At 42.6% G+C, this 13,406-nt stretch overlaps 2 protein-coding genes across 5 annotated transcripts in view; one reads left to right on the forward strand and one right to left on the reverse strand.

The window, feature by feature from the left end:
• LOC138762132 (kalirin-like) overlaps nt 1-13,406 on the forward strand; it is an 873,682-nt gene that overhangs the window by 93,436 nt on the left and 766,840 nt on the right. The window contains exon 3 of one of the 3 annotated variants that reach the window (XM_069935559.1): nt 12,901-13,007. The exons of the other annotated variants lie outside the window; for them this stretch is intronic. The gene's annotated coding sequence lies outside the window, so the exon portion shown is untranslated. The remainder of the gene's footprint in view (nt 1-12,900; nt 13,008-13,406) is intronic. 3 annotated transcript variants of the gene reach the window in all.
• LOC138762140 (ropporin-1-like) overlaps nt 1-13,406 on the reverse strand; it is a 94,176-nt gene that overhangs the window by 53,456 nt on the left and 27,314 nt on the right. The gene's annotated exons all lie outside the window — the stretch shown is intronic.

Below are 13,406 nucleotides of genomic sequence, written 5' to 3' on the forward strand. Positions count from 1 at the left end.
CCTGCACCGCATTCGAGGCCACCAAGGACGCTCTGGCAAAGGCCACCATGCTCGCCCACCCACACCCCGACCTGCATATGGCACTCTCTGTTGATGCCTCTGCCACAGACGTCGGTGCCATCCTGGAGCAGCAGGTGAATGGACATTGGAAACCGCTGGCATTCTTAAGACGCCTGCTTTGCCCGTCGGAATGCAAGTATAGTGCCTTCAATCGCAAGTTACTGGGCATGTGCCTGGCAGTGCGACATTTCCGCTATTTTTTGGAGGGGAGGGCTTTTACACTTTTCACAGACCACAGATCCCTCACCCAGGCGATTGCAAAGGATCCCTGGTCGGCCCGCCAGCAGCATCACCTCTTTTTCATGTCGGAGTTTACCACCGACATTCGGCACAAGGCGGGGAAGGACAATGTGGTTGCCGATGGACTCTTGTGACTGGCCATCTGAGTGCTGATGCCCGGCCTTGACTTCGACCAGCTTGCCCAGGACCAGGAAGCTGATGAGGAGACGAGGGCCTTCAAGCCTGCGGTTCCAGGGGAGGAGTCACGTGATGGAGTAGTGGCCGGTCGAGGAACTCCAGCCCTCTTCGGAAAAGTTTAAAAAAAACACAGAAAACACAAAGGCACAAACACAAAATTGAAAATAAAGTGAAAGTAAAGGTGGGAAGAAAATGGCAGCGAAGAAAGAAAAGTCGAAAGCAATGGGAAGAAGAGAAGAAGAAAAGACATCGGATGAAGAAGGTGAAGGCCTTACCTGTCCGAGGAGGCCTGCCGTGGAGAGAGAAGCCCGCTCCCTCAGGTCAGTCGAAGACCCGAGCTCGGGACTACAAAAATGGCTCGCGGAGCCAAGCAAAAGTGCGCAATGCGCATGACAAAAAAAAACACTGACGGGAGGGGGTACCAGCTGAGGAGTCGATCTCCACGGCTGAGAGTGACAGCTACAACACAACAACAAGAAGAGAACATAGAAAACAACGAGAAAAAGAAAGAAGAGAGTAAAAAGAAATCAAGGAAACAACAGATGACCAACCAAGAACATAGAGAAATGGAAGAAGTAGGGAAGGGCAAGACAATGGATATTTTTTTTTAAAGAATATATGGAATCAGTAAAAGAATGGCAATCACAAGAATTTAGTGAAATAAAAAGAATTAAAAGTACAGAAGAAAAAATGAATAGATTAGAGATGGTCATGTCAGATATAGGAAAAAGAGTGGACAAGGTGGAAGAACGAGAAACAGCCGTAGAAATGGAAGTAGAGGACTTAAAAAAGAAATTAGAAGAATCTAATAAAAAAGTTAAAGAGACACAAGAGCTGTTAGCTCAGAAGATAGATATAATGGAAAATTATAATAGAAAAAATAATATAAAGATAGTGGGCCTTAAGGAAGATGAAGAAGGCAAGAATATGAGAGAATTTATAAAAGATTGGATCCCCAGAGTCCTAGGAAGACCAGAATTACAGGAAGAAATGGAAATAGAAAGGGCACATAGAACATTAGCCCCTAAACCACAGCCACAACAAAAACCAAGATCCATTTTAGTAAAATTCCTAAAATATTCAACAAGAGAAAATATATTGGAGAAAGCAATGAAGAAAATAAGAGAAGACAAAAAGCCACTGGAATACAAAGGTCAAAATTTTTTTTTCTATTCAGACATAAGTTTTGAACTCCTGAAGAAGAGAAAGGAGTTTAATACAGCAAAAGTGATCATATGGAAAAAAGGATATAAATTTATGCTGAAGTACCCAGCGGTACTTAAAATAGTTATTCCAGGGCAGCAAAACAGACTATTCTCGGATCCGGAGGAAGCACGAAAATTTGCAGAACAACTACAAAACAGACAGAGAGATGAAGACATGTAACGAGAGCAAAAATGACCACAAACTATATGTATGTGTGTATATGGGTATATATATATATATATTCTCAGCGACACTAGGTATTATTCTATTTAGTAGAATCCTAGCGAAGATTTTGCCTGCAATGGAGAGCAACGTGATTCCCCTGTAGTTTGAGCAGTCTGATTTCTCGCCTTTGTTTTTTTACCGTGTGATGATGGTGGCATCACGAAGATCCTGAGGCAGTTTACCTTGGTCCCAACAAAGCTTGAAAAACTCATGCAGTTTGGCATGCAGAGTTTTGCCGCCAGCCTTCCAGACTTCTGGGGGGATTCCATCCATACCTGCTGCTTTGCCACTTTTCAGTTGTTCGATTGCCTTATATGTCTCATCCAGGGTGGGAACCTCATCCAGCTCTAGCCTTAGGGGCTGTTGAGGGAGCTGGAGCAGGGCGGAATCTTGGACTGAGCGGTTGGTACTGAAAAGAGATTGGAAGTGTTCTGACCATCGGTTGAGGATGGAGATCTTGTCGCTGAGGAGGACTTTGCCGTCTGAGCTGCGCAGCGGGCTTTGGACTTGGGGTGAGGGGCCGTACACAGCCTTTAGAGCCTCGTAGAAACCCCTGAAGTCGCCAATGTCCGCGCTGAGCTGTGTTCGTTTGGCGAGGCTAGTCCACCACTCATTTTGGATCTCCCGGAGTTTGCGCTGAAGATGGCTGCATGCGCGACGGAAGGCTTGTTTCTTCTCTGGACAGGACGGCTTTGTAAGGTGAGCCTGGTGGGCAGCTCGCTTCTTTGCCAGCAACTCCTGGATTTCCTGGCTGTTTTCGTCAAACCAGTCCTTGTTTTTCCTGGAGGAGAAGCCCAGTACCTCTTCAGTGGATTGCAGTATGGTAGTCTTCAACTGATCCCAGAGGGTTTCAGGGGACCAGAATCACAGTGCGGCTTTCGCGCTAACAGAGGAACCACTGACATGGTCTTTGCCCTCAGACAGCTCCAAGAAAAGTGTAGAGAACAAAACAAAGGACTCTACATCACCTTTGTTGACCTCACCAAAGCCTTCGACACCGTGAGCAGGAAAGGGCTTTGGCAAATACTAGAGCGCATCGGATGTCCCCCAAAGTTCCTCAACATGATTATCCAACTGCACGAAAACCAACAAGGTCGGGTCAGATACAGCAATGAGCTCTCTGAACCCTTCTCCATTAACAATGGCGTGAAGCAAGGCTGTGTTCTCGCACCAACCCTCTTTTCAATCTTCTTCAGCATGATGCTGAACCAAGCCATGAAAGACCCCAACAATGAAGACGCTGTTTACATCCGGTACCGCACGGATGGCAGTCTCTTCAATCTGAGGCGCCTGCAAGCTCACACCAAGACACAAGAGAAACTTGTCCGTGAACTACTCTTTGCAGATGATGCCGCTTTAGTTGCCCATTCAGAGCCAGCTCTTCAGCGCTTGACGTCCTGCTTTGCGGAAACTGCCAAAATGTTTGGCCTGGAAGTCAGCCTGAAGAAAACTGAGGTCCTCCATCAGCCAGCTCCCCACCATGACTACCAGCCCCCCCACATCTCCATCGGGCACACAAAACTCAAAACGGTCAACCAGTTTACCTATCTCGGCTGCACCATTTCATCAGATGCAAGGATCGACAATGAGATAGACAACAGACTCGCCAAGGCAAATAGCGCCTTTGGAAGACTACACAAAAGAGTCTGGAAAAACAACCAACTGAAAAACCTCACAAAGATAAGCGTATACAGAGCCGTTGTCATACCCACACTCCTGTTCAGCTCCGAATCATGGGTCCTCTACCGGCACCACCTACGGCTCCTAGAACGCTTCCACCAGCGTTGTCTCCGCTCCATCCTCAACATCCATTGGAGCGCTCACACCCCTAACGTCGAGGTACTCGAGATGGCAGAGGTCGACAGCATCGAGTCCACGCTGCTGAAGATCCAGCTGCGCTGGATGGGTCACGTCTCCAGAATGGAGGACCATCGCCTTCCCAAGATCGTATTATATGGCGAGCTCTCCACTGGCCACCGTGACAGAGGTGCACCAAAGAAAAGGTACAAGGACTGCCTAAAGAAATCTCTTGGTGCCTGCCACATTGACCACCGCCAGTGGGCTGATAACGCCTCAAACCGTGCATCTTGGCGCCTCACAGTTTGGCGGGCAGCAGCCTCCTTTGAAGAAGACCGCAGAGCCCACCTCACTGACAAAAGGCAAAGGAGGAAAAACCCAACACCCAACCCCAACCAACCAATTTTCCCTTGCAACCGCTGCAATCGTGTCTGCCTGTCCCGCATCGGACTGGTCAGCCACAAACGAGCCTGCAGCTGACGTGGACTTTTTACCCCCTCCATAAATCTTCGTCCGCGAAGCCAAGCCAAAGAAAAAAAAAAGAAAGATATATATATATATATATATGTGTGTGTGTGTGTGTGTGTGTGTGTGTGTGTGTGTGTGTGTGTGTGTGTGTACATGAGTGTATCCGTATTTAAAAGAAAATATATAGAGTATAGATAAGAATTAATAAGGGAAAGAAAGGGAAGAGAGGAAGTAAGGAGGGAATTAAGAGAGTGACCTTTGTTATATATGAAAATTAAAATCTTTTCTGGGGGGGGGCTGGGTGGGGAGGAGTTACGGTCACTGCGAAATCAGTTGATGCTTGCGAGTGAATTCGAAAATCCAAATGGAGAGGGGAGATGTGGTTGCCCGACAAGGGAAGGGGAGGGGATAGTGGGGTTAAAGAAATTTTAGATAGGAGAATAAGGGAAATGTTTGATGTTTTAGAAATGTTGTCTTATAAAGTGTTCAAAACAAGAAAGCAGAAATGGATAAGAAGGAAAGGTGATGATGAGGAAATGGAAAGGAAAGATAAACAAAGTATGAAATGGCTATGTTGAACTATATGACTTTAAATATTAACGGAATACATAATAATAATAATAATAATAATAATAATAACAATTACAGCACGGAAACAGGCCATTAGGCCCTTCTAGTCCGCACCGAACCAAACACCCCTTTCTAATCCCACCTCCCTGCACAATGCCCATAACCCTCCATCTTCCTCTCATCCATATACCTGTCCAACCTTTTCTTAAATAATACAATTGACTCCGCCGCCACTATTTCTCCCGGAAGATCATTCCACACAGCTACCACTCTCTGAGTAAAGAAGTTCCCCCTCATGTTACCTCTAAACCTCTGCCCCTTAATTCTTAACTCATGTCCTCTTGTTTTAATCTTTCCTCCTCTTAACGGAAATAGTCTATCCACATCCACTCTGTCTATCCCTTTCATAATCTTAAATACTTCTATCAAATCCCCTCTCAACCTTCTACGCTCCAAAGAATAAAGACCCAATCTGTCCAATCTCTCCCCATACTCCAGATGCTTAAACCCAGGCAACATTCTGGTAAACCTTCTCTGCACTCTCTCCACTCTGTTTATATCCTTCCTATAATTAGGCGACCAGAACTGCACACAGAACTCCAAATTAGGCCGCACCAACGTCTTATACAATCTCAACATCACCTCCCAACTCCTATATTCCATGCAATGATTGATAAAGGCCAGCATACTAAAAGCCTTCTTCACCACCCTATTCACGTGAGTTTCTACCTTCAGGGAACGATGTACCGTCACTCCTAAATCTTTCTGCTCTTCTGTATTCCTCAATGCTCTCCCATTTACCACATATGTCCTATTCTGATTCTTCTTACCAAAATGAAGCACCTCACACTTATCAGCATTAAATTCCATCTGCCATTTTTCAGACCACTTTTCTAAGCAGCCCAAATCCCTCTGCAATCCTAGAAAACCTTCTTCATTATCCACTATTCCACCTATCTTAGTATCGTCTGCATATTTACTAATCCAATTCACCACCCCATCATCTAGATCATTAATGTATATAACGAACAACAATGGGCCCAATACAGATCCTTGAGGCACACCACTGGTCACCGGCCTCCAACCTGACAGACAATTATCCACTACCACTCTCTGGCCTCTCCCTTTCAGCCAATGTTCAATCCATTTGACTATCTCAAAATTTATACCTAAAGACTGCACCTTCCTAACTAACCTTCCATGTGGTACCTTATCGAAGGCCTTACTGAAGTCCATATAGACAACATCCACTGCGCTACCCTCATCCACATTCCTAGTCACCTCTTCAAAAAATTCAATCAGATTGGTCAAACATGACCTTCCTCCCACAAATCCATGTTGAGTACTCCTGATCAGACCCTGTCTATCCAGATGTTTATAAGTACTATCTCTAAGAATTTTCTCCATTAATTTACCTACCACAGACGTCAAACTTACAGGCCGATAGTTGCCAGGCTTCCTCCTTGAACCCTTTTTAAATAACGGAACCACATGCGCAATGCGCCAATCCTCCGGCACTATCCCCATATCTAATGACATTCGAAAAATTACCGCCAGAGCCTCTGCTATTTCCTCCTTCACTTCTCTCAATGTCCTGGGGAAGATCCCGTCTGGTCCTGGAGACTTATCCACCTTTATATTCTTCAAAAGCCTTAAAACTACACCTTTTGTAATCTCTATATTCCCCATATTTACCCAATTTGCTTTTTTTATCCCACATCTCCCAATATCCTTCTCCTTAGTGAATACCGAAGAAAAGAAACTGTTCAATATCTCCCCCATTTCTCTAGGTTCCACACACAGTTTTCCACTCTGATTTTCTAAGGGACCAATTTTGTCTCTAGCTTTCCTCTTACCATTAACATATTTGTAGAACTCTTTTGGATTTGTTTTCACCCTGCTTGCCATAGTTTTCTCGTACCTTCTTTTAGCTTTCCTAATTCCTCTCTTAAGATTCCTCTTACATTCAATGTATCTTTCAAACATCTCCTTAACTCCATGCTTCTTATATCTAATGTACGCCTCCCTTTTTCTTCGAACCAAGTTTCCAATATTCCTTGAAAACCACGGCTCTCTCAAACCTTTTGCCCCTCCTTTTAACCTAACAGGAACATAAAGCTTTTGCACTCTCAAAATCTGATCTTTAAAAGACTTCCATCTCTCTACTACATCCTGCCCATAAAACAAATTGTCCCAATGCACACCCTGCAAGTCCTTTCGCATCTCCTCAAATCTAGCTTTTCCCCAATCAAAAACCTCAATCCTTGGCCCTGATTTCTCTCTTTCCATAATGACATTGAAGCTGATGGCATTATGATCACTGGACCCGAAGTGCTCGCCAACACTAACCTCCGTCACTTGACCCACCCATTTGCCAACAGTAGATCTAACACTGCTCCTTCTCTGGTCGGCACCTCTACATATTGTTGTAAAAAACTATCTTGCACACATTTCACAAACTCTAACCCATCCATTCCTTTCACAGAATGTGTTTCCCAATCTATATGTGGAAAATTAAAATCTCCCATAATTACAACCCTGTGCTTATCACAAATATCTACTATCTCCCTACAGATTTGCTCCTCTAGGCCTCGGTCCCCTCCGGGTGGTCTATAATACACCCCTACAAGTGTAACCTCTCCTTTCCTACTCCTCAGTTCCACCCAAATAGCCTCCGTGGATGTGCCCTCTAATCTATCCTTCCTAGGCACCGCTGTAATATTTTCCCTGACAAGCAATGCAACCCCACCTCCTCTTGCCCCTCCGACTCTATCACACCTAAAACAACGAAACCCAGGGATATTCAGTTGCCAATCACATCCCTCCTGCAACCATGTCTCACTAATCGCTACCACATCATACTTCCAAGTATCAATCCACACCTTCAGCTCATCCACCTTTTTTACAATACTCCTGGCATTAAAATATATGAATTTCAGGGATTTCCCATTTTTTAATCCCTGTTTTCCCTCATCTTTAAGAACAACATTATTTACTTTTCCTGACAATTGCCCTTCATCTTCTTCCAGAGCATTTCCCTTCTCTATCACATAACCAAATCAAAAGGAAGAAACTGCTAAATATACTGAAAAAATAAAAAATTGATATAGCATTCGTGCAAGAAACACATTTAACTGAAATGGAGCACAAGAAGTTAAAGAGAGATTGGATAGGACATGTAACAGCAGCGTCATATCATTCAAAAGCTAGAGGAGTAGCTATATTAATCAGTAAAAAGGTACCAATTAAAATAGAAGAGGCAATAATAGATCCAGCAGGGAGATATGTAATGATAAAATGTCAGATATATTCGGAGTTTTGGAATTTACTCAATGTATATTCACCTAACGAAGAAGATCAAAAATTTATGCAAGATTTTTTTTGAAGATAGCAGACACGCAAGGGAACATACTAATAGGAGGGGATTTCAACCTTAATTTGGATTCAAACATGGATAAAACTGGGAAAAAAATTAACAGAAAGAACAAAGTAACCAAATTTATAATTAAATCGATGCAAGAAATGCAACTTTTGGATATATGGAGGAAACAACACCCAAAGGAAAAGGAATATTCATATTATTCGGGTAGACATAAAACATACTCAAGAATAGACCTATTCCTGTTATCAGCTCGCATGCAAGACAGAGTAAGTAAAACAGAATATAAACCTAGAATATTCTCGGACCACTCACCCCTGATATTGAGAATAGTGTTAGAGGACATCCCTCCAAGAATGTATAGATGGAGATTAAACTCCATGCTACTTAAAAGGCAGGATTTTAGAGAATTCATTGAAAGACAAATTAAAATGTACTTTGAAATAAATACGGAATCAGTGAAAGATAAGTTTATACTATGGGACGCAATGAAAGCGTTCATCAGAGGGCAAATAATAAGTTATGTAACTAAGATGAAGAAGGACTACAATCAGGAAACAGAGCAGTTGGAAAGGGAAATAGCAAATATAGAAAAAGAATTAGCAATGAAGGAAGACACAACTAAAAGAAGAGAATTGGCAGATAAAAAATAAAATATGAAACATTACAAACATATAAGGTGGAGAAGAACATAATGAAGACAAAACAGAAATATTATGACCTAGGAGAAAAAATGCACAAAATTTTAGCATGGCAGCTTAAGACAGAACAAACTAAGAGAATGGTATTGGCATCAAGGAAAAAAGACAAACAAATCACATATAATCCAACGGAGATTAATGAAAACTTCAGAGAATTCTACGAACAATTATACCAAACTGAAAACGAAGGGAAAGAAGACAAAATAGATGATTTTAACTAAAATTGAACTACCAAAATTACAAATAGAGGAACAAAATAAATTAACAGAACCATTTGAAATAGTAGAAATACAAGAGATAATAAAAAAACTACCAAATAATAAAACACCAGGATTCCCAATAGAATTCTATAAAACATTTAAAGATTTATTAATTCCTCCCCTCCTGGAAGTAATCAACCAGATTGATAAAACACAAAGCTTACCAGATTCATGCAAAACAGCAATAACTACAGTAATACCAAAGACAGGGAAAGATCCACTCACACCAGCGTCATATAGACCAATATCTTTACTTAACACAGATTATAAGATAATAGCTAAACTATTAGCAAACAGATTAGCTGACTATGTACCAAAAATAGTAAATCTAGACCAAACTGGATTTATTAAAAAAAGATGAACAACAGACAATATTTGTAAATTTATTAACTTAATTCATGCAGTAGAAGGAAATAAAGCTCCAACAGTAGCGGTTGCTTTAGACGCAGAGAAGGCCTTTGACAGAGTAAAATGGAATTATTTATTCAAAGTACTACAAAAATTCAGTTTACCAGAGAAATATATTAATTGGATTAAAGCATTATATAAGGGGCCATTTGCAAAAGTGACAGTAAATGGATATATATCAAAACAATTTAACTTAAGCAGATCAACAAGGCAGGGATGCCCACTATCGCCCTTATTGTTCGCGTTAGCCATAGAACCACTAGCAGAATTGATAAGAACAGAAAATAAAATAAAAGGAAAAAAATAAAAGACAAGGAATATAAAATTAGTTTATTTGCAGATGACGTTATAGTATACTTAACAGAACCAGAAATATCAATAAAAGAATTACATAAGAAATTGAAAGAATATGGAAAAGTGTCAGGATACAAGATTAACGCAAATAAAAGTGAAGCAATGCCAATGAATAATGCGGATTTCTCAAAATTTAAGAAAGAATCACCATTCAGATGGCAAATGCAAGCAATACGATACCTAGGTATACAAATAAATAAAAACCTTGGCCATCTATATAAACTCAATTATTATCTACTAATGAAAAAATTACAGGACATTGGAGCATTGGAAAGACTTACCACTAAAACTAATAGGAAGGATAAACTGTATTAAAATGAACATTTTCCCAAGGATACAATACCTACTTCAGGCATTGCCAATACACTTAACGGAGAAATTCTTCAAGGAGTTAAAGAAAATAATAAGGAAATTTTTATGGAAAGGGGGGAAACCGAGAATAGCACTAGATAAATTAACAGAATGGTATAAACAAGGAGGCTTACAACTGCCAAACTTTAAAAATTATTATAGAGCCGCACAATTAAGATACCTATCAGATTTTTATCAAACGAGGGAAAAGCCAGATTGGACTAGATTCTTTGGCTTGGCTTCGCGGACTAAGATTTATGGAGGGGGTAAAAAGTCCACGTCAGCTGCAGGCTCGTTTGTGGCTGACAAGTCCGATGTGGGACAGGCAGACACGGTTGCAGCGGTTGCAGGGGAAAATTGGTTGGTTGGGGTTGGGTGTTGGGTTTTTCCTCCTTTGCCTTTTGTCAGTGAGGTGGGCTCTGCGGTCTTCTTCAAAGGAGGTTGCTGCCCGCCAAACTGTGAGGCGCCAAGATGCACGGTTTGAGGCGATATCAGCCCACTGGCGGTGGTCAATGTGGCAGGCACCAAGAGATTTCTTTAGGCAGTCCTTGTACCTTTTCTTTGGTGCACCTCTGTCACGGTGGCCAGTGGAGAGCTCACCATATAACACGATCTTGGGAAGGCGATGATCCTCCATTCTGGAGACGTGACCCATCCAGCGCAGCTGGATCTTCAGCAGCGTGGACTCGATGCTGTCGACCTCTGCCATCTCGAGTACTTCGACGTTAGGGATGAAAGCGCTCCAATGGATGTTGAGGATGGAGCGGAGACAACGCTGGTGGAAGCGTTCTAGGAGCCGTAGGTGGTGCCGGTAGAGGACCCATGATTCGGAGCCGAACAGGAGTGTGGGTAGATAAAATAGGGGAGAAGATACCCGAACATATATTATATAAATGGGATGAAAAATTGGTACAACGTAGGAATTCTCCAGTATTACATCATCTGCTCAATATTTGGAAGAAGATTCATGTAGAAAGGAATAAAACAAATTACCAACTACCAAAACTAATACTGACACAAAATCAGCTAATCCCTTTTACAATAGATAACCTTTCCTTTAGAGAATGGGAGAAAAAAGGGATCAAAAGAATAGAAAATTGCTTTTCAGGAAAGAAATTATTATCCTTTGAACAAATGAAGGATAAATATAAGAAAACTCACGATACAGTGTTGGCATACTACCAACTGAAATCCTTCTTGAAGGACAAATTGGGAAGCAGTCTGAGGTTACCAGAGGGAAGTAATTTTGAATATGTGATTACAGACAACATGATAATCAAAGAATTTATAACAAACATGTATATTAAACTGCAAGAAAAGGAGAATGAGGAAACAAATGGTAAAACTAAACAAAAATGGGAACAAGATCTAAACATAAAGATAAAGAAGGAAACATGGGAGAAGTTATGCTCAGGAACTATGAGAAATACAATAAATATGAGGTTATGTATGATACAATATAACTGGATACTCAGGCTATATAGTACACCTCAAAAGTTAAATAAATGGGACCCAACAGTATCTGACAGATGTTTTCACTGTAAAAAGGGAATGGGAACAATTCATGCAATCTGGACATGTGAGAAAGTGAAAAAATTTTGGGAAGATCTAAACCAGATATTAAATAAAATCACAAAAAGCAATATACCAAAAAACCCAGAGATCTTCCTCCTAAGTAACATAAAAAACAAAGAATTTGGACTTGATTTGGATGGTGCACAAAAAAGATTTGTTAGGATAGCCCTAGCTGTAGCAAAAAAATGTATTATGTCAGCCTGGAAATTAGAAGGTAACTTGAGAATACAACAATGGTATATAGAAATGAATAAATTAGAAAAAATAACATAATTTAAGAAATAATATTACAATATTTGAACAAATATGGGAGCCATACATGAAACACAATAGAGAAAACCTACCAGGGACATCTACCACCTAAAATGACAGAAGGAGAAGGGAATGAAAAGAATTGACTCAGTGGAATTTCTTGTTTATTTTTATTGAGTGACAACATTGTTTGACGGGTTTAATGTATCTTAGATTCTGAACTTTAAATGAATGGGAGGGGAGGTAGGGAGGGTGGGATGGGAAGGGGGGGGACCATCCTGTGTGATATCTCCTTGGGCACCCCGTGACCAGTGGTTCCCCAGCAGTGGTGCAGGCACGTCTTCTGTCACATCTATGAGCTTTCACATCCATCCATCAGGTCCACGGTCTGGATGGTGGCAGAGTGGTTCGTATGGCATGGGCTGTGGAAGCAGATCGCGGGCTGGGCCAGGACATGCACCTATTGCCAGACATCCAAGGTGTACAGGCACACCAGGGTGGCCGTACAGGAGTTCAAGCACTTGCGGGAACAGTTCACCCACATTCACGTGGACATCGTTGGGCCCTTATCCATTTCCCGGGGCAACTGTTACTTGTTTATGGTGGTGGACCACACCACTCGCTGGCCCAAGGCGATCCCAATGCCAGACGTCTCCACCGACTCCTGCTCCCGAGCACTGTTGTATGGTTGGGTCGCCCGGTTTGGCATCCCAGCTCACCTCACCAGCGATTGGGGCACCCAGTTCACATCTGCCAACAGGTTGGGGATCCAACTACACCACACCATGCCCTACCACCTGCAGGCCAATGGACTGATTGAACTTCTGCATCGCCACCTTAAGTCAGCACTCATGGCCCGCCTCACCATTCCCGACAGGTTGGACAAACTGCCTTGGGTGCTGCTGGACATCCGCTCCACTTCCAAGGAAGATCTGCAGGTGTCATCAGCTGAGCTGGTCTACGGTGCGCCACTGGCACTACCTGGTGAGTTCATCAACACACCTCACAATCCCCAGCGGTCGCCGCAATAACTACTTCCTCCCTCAGGGCACGCTTGGACTCCTTCGAACCCTCACCGCTGCCCAGGCAAGGCACTTGCCCATCTCATGTTCCTGTCGAGCTACTTTCCGCAGAGTTCATTTTTGTTCAGCGGGGCCCAACCGCGGCAACTCTGCAGTGACCGTACGAGGGGCTGTACAGGGTTATACTGTGTTCCTGCTTGACATTTACACTGGACTTGGGTGGCAGGCATGAGCTGTTTACCAAGGACAGGCTGAAGCCAGCACACCTCGATCCCACTGAGCCCGTGGTCGCCCAGCCCAAGAAGAGAGGCTGCCTGGCAAAAAAGGACATTGTCACCAGTTCTGGGGGGGGGGGGGCTGT

The sequence above is a fragment of the Narcine bancroftii genome, chromosome 4, assembly GCF_036971445.1.
Source record: "Narcine bancroftii isolate sNarBan1 chromosome 4, sNarBan1.hap1, whole genome shotgun sequence".
Classification (NCBI taxonomy): domain Eukaryota; kingdom Metazoa; phylum Chordata; class Chondrichthyes; order Torpediniformes; family Narcinidae; genus Narcine; species Narcine bancroftii.